This window comes from Stegostoma tigrinum, chromosome 36 (assembly GCF_030684315.1).
Source record: "Stegostoma tigrinum isolate sSteTig4 chromosome 36, sSteTig4.hap1, whole genome shotgun sequence".
Taxonomy (NCBI): Eukaryota; Metazoa; Chordata; class Chondrichthyes; order Orectolobiformes; family Stegostomatidae; genus Stegostoma; species Stegostoma tigrinum.
Window position 1 is genome coordinate 18,889,222 of NC_081389.1, and position 10,755 is coordinate 18,899,976.

Genomic DNA, 10,755 nt, shown 5'->3' on the forward strand with positions numbered 1-10,755 from the left:
AGTCGCAATTTTTGGAGGGTGCAATGTTTGTGTATGTAAATGTATATTTTCTAAATATGTTTGTATATACATTTGCCTATGTATATTTTTGTACATTTTTCATTGCCTGTTGCCTTTTGTGACTTCCAAAGAAATTGACTGCAAGATGTGTCGTAACAAAATTACACAATCTGTAACTAAGATTTGGTTTAAACTAATGAAGGTGTTGGCTTTGTATTTTCTTTTATGGGGGCAATTAAGAGTCAACCATGTTGCTTTGGTTTGGAGTCACATGTAGGCCAGATCAGATATGAACAATGGATTTCCTGCCCTGAGGCAGATGAGATGGGTTTTCACAATTATTGATAATCATGATTGCTAACAGATTATCACTTTGATTTAAGAAACTGAATTAATTAATTTAACACCCATCACAATCTGAACCCACGATCCTCTATGTGTTAACATAAGCATTTAATGACTAGCTGAGAAAATGACAATTTATTGTCGCTTGTACTTTACAATGAACAACACTGTAAAATACAGCTTCAATTGTCGCCACAATCTAATGCCTTTGAGTACTTTAAAGAATAAAAAGGTAAAGCTGAAAGAGTCCATCTTCATTTCGCCACCTTCACCATAAATCCTGAATCCTGAAATGACCAACCAATGACACCTCCACCCCAACCTTTAGCCAGACCTACCAACTTTGGCGACGTCACTCTTCAGGTGCCATCTCTTAATCACTGTCCACACTCGCCCCTCAATCAGGAGCCCATCTCCCTCGCCCCCGCCGGTTCTGGGTCTACCACATCCAGGAGTCCCCGGCTCTAGGCCTAGCACACCCAGGACTCCACAGCTCTGAGCCTACTACAACCAGGAGACCCCGGCTCTAGGCCCACCACACCCAGGAGTCCCCGGCTCTAGGCCTAGCACACCCAGGACTCCACAGCTCTGAGTCTACTACAACCAGGAGTCCCCGGCTCTAGGCCCACCACAACCAGGAGTCCCCGGCTTTAGGCCTAGCACACCCAGGAGTCCCTGGCTCCGGGCCTAGCACACCCAGGAGTCCCCGGTTCTAGGCCTAGCACACCGGGAGTCCACGGCTCTGAGCCTACTACAACCAGGAGTCCTTGGCTTCAGGCCTACCACAACCAGGAGTCCCCGACTCCGGGGCCTACCACACCCAGGAGTCCCCGGCTCCAGGCCTAGCACACCCAGGAGTCCATGGCTCTGAGCCTACTACAACCAGGAGTCCTTGGCTCCAGGCCTACCACAACCAGGAGTCCCCGACTCTGGGGCCTACCACACCCAGGAGCTGCTGGGTCTGCTGCAAGGCCAGCCACTGCCAAGAGTCCCTTCGCTGGCCGCTGTCCTCTACGATGTCAACTTCTCTGCTGCCGTGGACAGGAAGAAGATGAAGATGAAGAAAAAGAAAGAAGACAAAAGGATAGGGAAAGAAAGGAGGAAGTGGCTGCCCAGGACAGATAGGGCGCAGGAGCTTGAATATAGCTGCTGCTGCGCTACCAGCTCTCCTACAAACAGGTCCACCCTTCAAAGAGTTATCCAATAGACAAGAAACCTATTCAGCCATCCTGATTCTACTCGCTCTTTGAAAGAAATGTCAATTAATCTCACCACTCACACCTCCCACACTCCCCTTGCTCTTTCACCTTGCATGTTTCTAGTTCTGTTCAGGTCTTAACTAATAATTGGGTTTGTCTTTTCTCAGTATTGTCTCCTGCAAAGCGCGTGAGTTGGGTTTTGAGATATTAATTGTTTTCTATTCTCTCCCTCTGCTGCATAATTTTGGCCTCAGCTGTGCCTCTCCTTGATTACCGACTGTCCAATTAAGCAGATCCATTAGGTAGGATTGACAGGGCCAGCTTGTTTTCTCAGTGAAGCCACATTTTGTCACGAATCCCATTTGCTGCCTGTTTAAACTGTAATCAGTCTCATTCCCATGGCTTCTTCACAGCTTCTCTCAGAAAAATTGAAATATTTTAGAGTAAAAGGCTTTGTCTCTTGTATTCAAAACAATCTACTCACAGTTGATTGCTATACAGGACATAAACTACTTCAAGGCAGAAATGCAATCCTAGATTGTTTATAAGAAAATCAATATCTAAACAAAAATGTTCATGGAATTTGTTTGGATATTGAATGCAACACGTTTTATCTGCACATTCTATATTCTGAGCACACATATCATGCGTATTAGAATAAAGAGCAAATCAATTCTCAACCTTACCTCTTAAGGCAGTTGTTTGTCTGAACATTGTCCAGTTGGCAATGAATGTTGCATTTAAAAGTGAGATTTAGTAAAGATAGTAAAGGGGTGAGGGACAGTGGGAGTTTACTTCCTATTATTGTTGTGAAATATATACTGAAATTGCTGGAGAAACTCAGCAGATGTGGCAGTATCTTTGAAGAGAGAAACAGTGTTAAAGTTTCAAGTGCAGTGACCCCTCAGATGTCCGCACGTTTTTGTTTTATCATTGCTGTGAGTTTGAGCATGGCTGATGGGGTAGCCCAGTTCCTGGATACCAAGCAGCCTAGAACGAAACAGGGACAAACAGAATCCCAATCCAACAGACTGACAAAGCAAATACTTTAAATCTTTAATAGTGAGCCCCTTCAGTGGCGCCTCTTCAGCATTGAGAGAGTATGTCTTTGATTCATCAAATAAGTCACAGCTTGCAAAGGCACAGGAGACCAGCAAACAGCCAAATTATATAATGTTGAATTATTTCCTGAATGCAAAAAACCAACTTGCAGTTGGTTAGTGTGGGCTTCCCAAAGTGGGGTCACTTGCTGAAAGTCTTGGAGGGACTAAAAGTGAAGTCAAAAACACCCAACTCTCCCAGTTCAGAGAGATATCGGTGGGTGGTTTAACACAAGGGTCACTACGCCTGAGGCGAGGGGAGAGGTGAAGAAGGAGAGTCTCCCATTGTAGCCTCAGTTAGTGTAGGAATTAAATCCATGCTGTTGACATCAATTTAGATCATGACAATCACTGTAGGTCCAGCCAACGGAGCTAACCAAACTCTTCTCTGTTCTGGAGCTCCAACAATTGTAATGAAGTATGCTCCCAGTCTAACAGAGTCCTGCTCACATAGCAACACCGCAGCCCAGCTCACTGTCCTTCACATGTGGTTGTGATCATTTTTGAAGCCTTGAAATGGGATCACTGTGGGAAAATAGTTTGGGAAATACTGCTTATCACAAACTCAGAACATCCCAAAGCACTTTAGAATCATAGAATCTCTGCAGTGTAGAAGCAGGCCATTTGGTCCCATCCAGTCCACACCAACAGTCCAAAGAGCAGCCAACCCAGACCACCCCATATCAGTAGCCCTGCATTTTCTATGAATAATCCAACTAGCCTGTGTATCTTTGGACTAAGGGAGGAAACTGAAGCAAACCCAAGCTGATACATAGAGAACATGTAAACTCCACACAGACACCCAAGGGTGGAACTGAAACCAAGTTCCTGGGGCTGTGAGGCAGCAGTGCAAACCACGGAGCCACCGTCCCACCCCCATCTGAGCTAGAAATATTTTTCCACAAAAACAAAATCCCCTGGATGTTGTAATAAAAACAAAGTGCTGGAAACCAAGCTCAGTTCTTTAAGGATGCTGGCTGACCCACAGGGTACTTCCAGCATTATTTTTGCTTTTTCAAATGTGGTCACTGTTACAATGGACTCAACACTGCAGCCAATGCTTACACAGCAAGCTCCCACAAACAGCAAATTGATTTTTTTAGGATGCTGGTTCAGGGAGTAAGTAGCAGTCAGAGTAAAGTAGGGGAGCGAAGAAGTGGTTTCTTAAATCTTCAAATAGCACTGCAGGATCTTTTAGATCAAGCTGACAAAGCGGAAGGGACCTCCAACAATGTAGCATTCCTGTGGCACTCGCACTGAAGCTTTTTATCCTGAATTTTTTTGAGTCCCTGGAGGAGGATTTGAACTCATAACCTTCTGACTTAAGAGGTGAGAGGGCTACCTACTGAGTCAGGCTGGCAGCAGCAGCTGCTTGTGCATCTCATGTTTCTCATTAAAGTATCTTTCAAAATTCATCACAGTGGAAATATTGATTTTTTTTAAACTAGAATATTTGCTTTAGGCTGATAGCAAGATCATTCTAAATTCCAACATGGAACATTGACACCAACAAACATGTAACAGGCGCCAGTGTTTTCTAGTAATTGTCTCTGTACAATGATAAATAAAGACATTTTGTCTGCACCATGCATATTGTTGGAATAAAATAAAGCCTTTCAACAATGCTAAAGATAATTTTCCATCTAGTCTCTCACCTAATTGTCAATTATCAGCAAGATCGTCCAATTCCCAGCAGCTGGCACCACCTGGTGGTAGAAAACCCAACTGCAATTAATATTCAGCTATTGTCTCTGATGTGCATCAGTGTTCAAGCCCTGGAAATCCCTGCTGTGTTAAATTCCCAAATCAAGTCCACAACAAATGCTCATCCAGGACGTAATTACAATTTATTCCTGATAATTAACTAAAATAGACACTAAGCATGTAAATTAACCAACAACCAGCAAAGTGACAGCTGCTGTTAAAATGTTACATCTGAATTTGAAAAGTAACTTTCAGTTTGAGAAATAGGGAACATGCTGTTTTTTACTTAATGCCGCAATCTGCTTTGTGGTCATGCAGAAAGACTATGTGTTGGAATATTTCATCAAGACGTTTAGCGATTTAATTTTAAATCTGGAACTTGTTCCTCTAAAAAGCTGGGAATGTCAGTTTGAACTCTGGAAGTTAAAAAGTGGTTGAGTGAAAAACTCTTATAACATTTAAGCCACATTTAAACATTCACTTGCATTGGCATAGCATCCAGGATTACAGGCCAAAAACAGGAAGATGTGGTTAGCGATATCAGATTCTTGTTGATATATGTTGGGCATGATGTGTAAAATGGGCTCTTTCTGTATTGTAAGTATCTATAACTTGAAATTTCAAAACAGAAATCAATATCTTTAATTAGATAAGGGTTTCAGGAGATTGTGGGAACGAAGGTGGAATCTAAATATTTCCAAATAACCTGTTCAGAGAGGTTATAATATGCCTTTGATGTAGATAGTTAAACCCAGGCCTCCAGGTCCAGAGGCAGGGCAAGCTGACCATTGCCACACAATAGACCCAAATCAAAGTGGAAGTATTTCCTAATCAACATGTTCAGAGATGTTATTACACACCTCCAGAGAAAATGGGACTCAAACACAGCTCCCTGGCTCACAGATGGGATACTACCATGGTGCCACAAAAGCTCTCAAAATTAAGGACAAAAACAAAGTTGCTGGAAAAGCTCAGCAGGTCTGGCAGCAGAGTTAACGTTTCGGGTCTGGTGACTCCTCCTCAGAGCTGATGGAGTAAATGATAGGATAGGGCCCAAAGAGAGAGAAAGACAGTTGGACAGAGAAAGGAATTGCTAACGATCAGGCTGGGAGGGTGAATAGTTGTTAATGGGGACTGTTAATGACTAACAACAAAAGGTTTGTAATGGCAGGCTATGTCGTAACAAGGCCTGGTGTGCGGGGTGGGGGTTGCTGGGAAATGGGACAGTTTAGGCCCTAAAATGATTGAACTCAATATTGAGTCTGGAGGGCTGTAGGGTCCCCAAGCAGAAAATGAGGTCTTGTTCCTCCAGCTTGTGTTGGGCTTCGCTGGAACATTGCAGGAATCCAGACACAGATTATGGGTCAGAGAGCAGGGTGCTGTGTTGAAGTGGCAGGCAACAGGTAGTTCAGGGTCTCAAAATCAAGGTGGATGACTTTATAAAACCTATTGTCTTTGCATTAGTTGATTAGAACATTATTACTCACTTCTGGAGCAGACGGGACTTGAACCTGGGTCTCCCACATCTGGGGTAGGAATACTACCTCTGTGCCATATGAGGGACATCCCCAAATTGAAAACTTGGTTGAAATCCAGTTTGGGGTTGAATCCATGACTTTAATGTTTGTAGCACTATGTGAACTAACAAGATACTCTTTTTCCCCCCCACCCCCCACAACAGGGTCCCTGGATCTGTTTTCTTTTCCTCTCTATTTTAATTTGTGTTTAATTTTTATTTTACATAACTCTGGAGCAGATGAGGCTTGAACCTGGTACTCTTGGCCTAGGAGTAGCAACATTACCACTGTGCTACATGAGGGCCTCATGAGCTGCTTAATTCTTTTACGTTCCCCAATCACCTGTGATCCAAAATCAAAGCGGAAAAATGGAATTAACATACAGAACAGCTGTGGTGCATTTCAATACAAGTGCAGGCTCATGCACATGGCTGCCACCATGTGTAAATTAACTTGACAATATCCTGTCACTTCTCCGCTCATAGTCACATATAAAGATCACCTGAACTGATTTAATTTCTTGAGACTGAGGTAGATATCTTTTTATTAATAAGAGAAACACAGCTAAGGCAGGTAAACAGAATCAACAGGTTGATGAGCCAATTTCTTTCTGTTTAAACTCATTGTTTGGATGTGGACCAATTATTACCCATTTCAAAGCACTCTTCTGTAGTGGTAGTGAACTGTCTTAGTCTGTGACTGTGCATCGTTTGTACACCACAGTGATATTAGGATGAAAGTTCCAAGAGTTTGACATAATGATACTGAGGAATGTTGATGCTCTGCAATTGAATGGTGGATCGAGGGGTTGATTGTCTTACCCGTGTTTCTAACCAACATAGAATTTGGTGTTTGCTCCCACCTGAGCTAGTTATGCTTAGGACAGCTCCCCACACCAAAAGCAAACTCTCGTCTGCATTGAAAACGTGATTTAGAGGCAGCAGCTGATGCAAGGTTAATTATAAACAAAAACAGAAGTTGCTGGAAAATCTCAGCAGGTCGGGCAGCATCCGTGGAGCAAAATCAGATGATATTGATATGCAGAATACGGGGTGGGGGAAGGTGTAAACAGAACCCAAACAGAGAAAACAGTTGGACAAACAAAAGTTTCCAAGGGTCAATGTTTTTTCAGCAGGCAGCGAGCTGCCAGAAGAAATGGTGGACATGGGTACAATTACAACATTTAAAGGGGATGTGTACATCAATAGGAAGGGTTAAAAAGGAATTTGGGTCAAATGGTGGTAAATTGGATTAGATTAATATAGGATATCTGGTCAGCATGGATGAATAGCAGCAAAGGCTCTGTTTCTCTGCTGTACAACTGTACGATTCTATGAGAGGATAACGATTAACCTAGGAGAATGAATAGCAGTTAATGGGGATTATTAGTGGATAACAATGGACAGCGTGTGGTAACAGATCAATGTGACAACAGGCCTGGAGTGTTGGGGTTAGGGTAAGGGCAAGGGCAGGGGAGAAGGTGCCTCAAGGCCTAAAATTGTTGAAAATTGATGAAGTTGAAGTCTCGCTCACTGAGCTGATGTGTTTGCCTGCAGACGTTTCATCACCTTGCTAGATAACATCATCAGTGCACCTCCTGTGAAGCATTGGTGTTCCGTCCTGCTTGTTATTTATACACCTCAGTTCGCTGCGGTGGTTGGTATCCCGGTTATGTTTTTCAGTGGTTTGTAGATCAGGGCCAGTTCAATGTGCTTGTTAAAGGAGTTCCAGTTGGAATGCTAGGTCTCCAGGAATTCCCTGGCATGCCATCAGAGCTGATGAAGAGTCATCTAGACTCAAAACATTAGCTTGTTCTCTCTCCAATGGATGCTGCCGGACCCACTGCAATTGCCAGCATTTTAGCCAGATTAATTTTGCCATTTTTTTGATGCGCTGCACATAACATAATTTCTAAGAGTTGGACTGATTTCAAAAATATACATTGTGAACTAAGGCCAAGTGCACCGGGCACACCATGTTGTCATTTCTAAGGTTGCTGAGACTCAAGAATACCAAAGTCTCAGGGAAAGTTTTGTACTCTGGAAGTATATCCATAATTCGGGGAACAAGGTTATCTGCTAGGTGAGGGACACTGAACCAAAACATTAACTAATCTCTCCCATGTCTTTCCTTATACTCAATGCCCCTTCCAATGAAGGCAAGCATGCCAAAGGCCTTTTTCATTGCCTGTGTTGCCGTATAGCGATCTGCAGACCTGCACACCCATATATCTCTCTGCATAATCAATACTCTTAAGGATTCTGCCACTCACGGTATAATTTCACCAATGCTTGACCTTCCAAAATGCATCACCTCACATTTGTCCAGATTAAACTCCTTCTGCCATTTTTCTGCACAAGCCTTCAACTGATCTCTCTCCTGCTGTAACGTCTGACAATCCTCATCACTATCCGCAATTCCACCAACCTTTGCATTGTCTGCAAACTTATTAATTAGACTGGCTACACTTTCTTCCAAATAGTTTCTGTGGATCACAACAGCAGTGGTCCCAGCACTGATCCCTGTGGAACATAACTAGTCACGGACCTCTATTCTGAAAAGCATTCTTCCACCCCTACCCCCTCAGGCTAAGCCAGAACTGTATCCATTTTACCAACTCACCCCTAATACCATGTGATTTCATCTTTTGTACCAAACCACCATCCGCGACCTTGTTAAAGGCTTTACTGAAATCCATGTAGATTACCCGCTTTTCTCTCAACCATCTTCAAAAGCTCGATCAAGTTAGTGAAGCAACACCTCCCCCGCAAAAATCCATGATGTTTTGCTACTAAATGCTTGTAGGTCTTGGCCCTGAGAATTTTTTTCAACAATTTCCCCTACCATCGATGAAAGACTCACAGGCCTGTAATTTCCTGGATTGCCTCCACCACCCTGGGACAACATCAGCTATTCTCCTGTGGCCGAAGAGGAGACAAAAGAGGTTTGTTAATGCTCCAGCAATTTGTTCTGTTGCCTCCCTCAATATTCTGGGATATATCCCATTAGGTTGTTCCCCTGGCACTTGGATGCCTTTATCTGGCCTTTATTGGAGGAACCACAAAGCCCAACTCCAATCATAAACAGATTTGACAGGGATCTGTAAGGAAGGATTATTCAACAAACTTGGCACTGGGGAATAAGATAGCAACCTTTTAACCAATACAACGATCACTGTGACAAATACTTCAATTTTAGCTCCAATTGAGTACGGTCGGAGTTATTGGTTGGTTCACTGAGCTGACTGGTTTTCATGCAAATATCTTGTCTCCTTTGTAGGTGACATTATCAGTGCCGTGTAGCCTCCGTTGAAGTCCTGTTGTTCTGTCCTGCTCTGAATTTATATGGTCCTGTCTGTCATGGTGGGCTGTCTAGTTTCCAGTTTTGTACCAATATGGTATGCAGATGCAGTCTATTTCAACATGTTTGTTAATTGCATCGGTGATTGAAAACCAGGCCTCCGGGAATTCTCATGTCAATTGATGTCCTTCTACGGATTGAAACAAGGGAGAGTTGGTCGCGCCATTTTGCTCCCAGTTGGCGTTCATGTATCCTGGTGGCGAGTTTCCTGCCTATCTGTCTTATGTAGTGTTTCGTGCAGTTGCTGCATGGTAATTTACGAAACACTTCAACTGCAACCTGAGCTACAGATCTTCGTTAAAACATTAATTTTGGAACAGTATTGGATGCAATTCACAACAGAAAACTTGTGGAAACCTGAGAGACAAAGATCAAAGAGAAGGTGAATATCAGGGCTGGAAAACAAAGAGACAAAGTCAATCCAACAGCTCTGGAATAGAGGTAGAGAGATAGTGAGGTATAAGGTAGAGTTATCCATTTCTCTTGCCCTCTGAGAAATCAAAGTTTCATCTGAACCAAGAGACATCAAGATCTTCAAGTATAATTGGCAAGGCAGATTACATTAGAATAGTAGTTGAAATAATGAAGTTTGTATTAGGCCTTCTGATCCCAGGATGAGCCCTCTCTAGAGTTTAGAAGGATGAGAAATGGATCAGATTGAAATATGGATATTTCAAAGGTCTCGACAGACCAAACAGCAAGAAATTTTTCCTCGTTGGGAAGTCTGGAAACAGGGCTCAAGATCTCAGGATTCAGGGTAGGCTATTCAGATCTGAGATGAGGAATGATTTCTTCGCTCAAATGGACAGTGAACCTGTGGAATTCTCTACCATAAAAGGCTGTGGAGGCCAACTCAAAAAAAAAAAATTTTCTTGAAAATATTTAGTAACATTTTAAAAGGAGTCAAGGGGTAAGGAGAAAAATATGGCATTGAGGACCAACAATGATCTCTGCGACAATTAGGGATGGGTAACAAATACTGGCTCAGCCAGTAACTCCTGTTGTATAAGGGCACAACGCTATGGAAGGGATAAGATGTAAGCACCCACTTTGATGTCTTATGGGCAGACCAGCTTAAGAACTGGAAGGAGTGAGACCTGGTCCTCCTCAGTTTCTGTAACAGTGCTCTTCGTATCAATGCAACTAGTTACTAAAGGCCAATGAACAAATTCTTGTTCAATACAGGAGTCCGTTCTAGTCAGACCAAGAAGTGGCTTTCCTTTACCACACTGAGCCAAGCAAGACCTGCACTTAAGGAGGGATGGGCTGCCATACCCCATGGTGAGGCATAAACTTGGTTTTGACCCCACACACATTGACACCAGCATACTAAGAGAAACTGAACAGGGCTCTGCACCTCTGCTCTCAGTTGCAAGATAACTGGTTAGTAAAAACATGTGGTAAAAAGAAACAAAGCATTTAAGACAATTTCATGAACATGGTAACCAATTCTAGAAAATGGGTATAGCACACTGGATATGACAGAGTATTCATAATATCCATGAGCAAATTATAATCACAGGCTCCAAA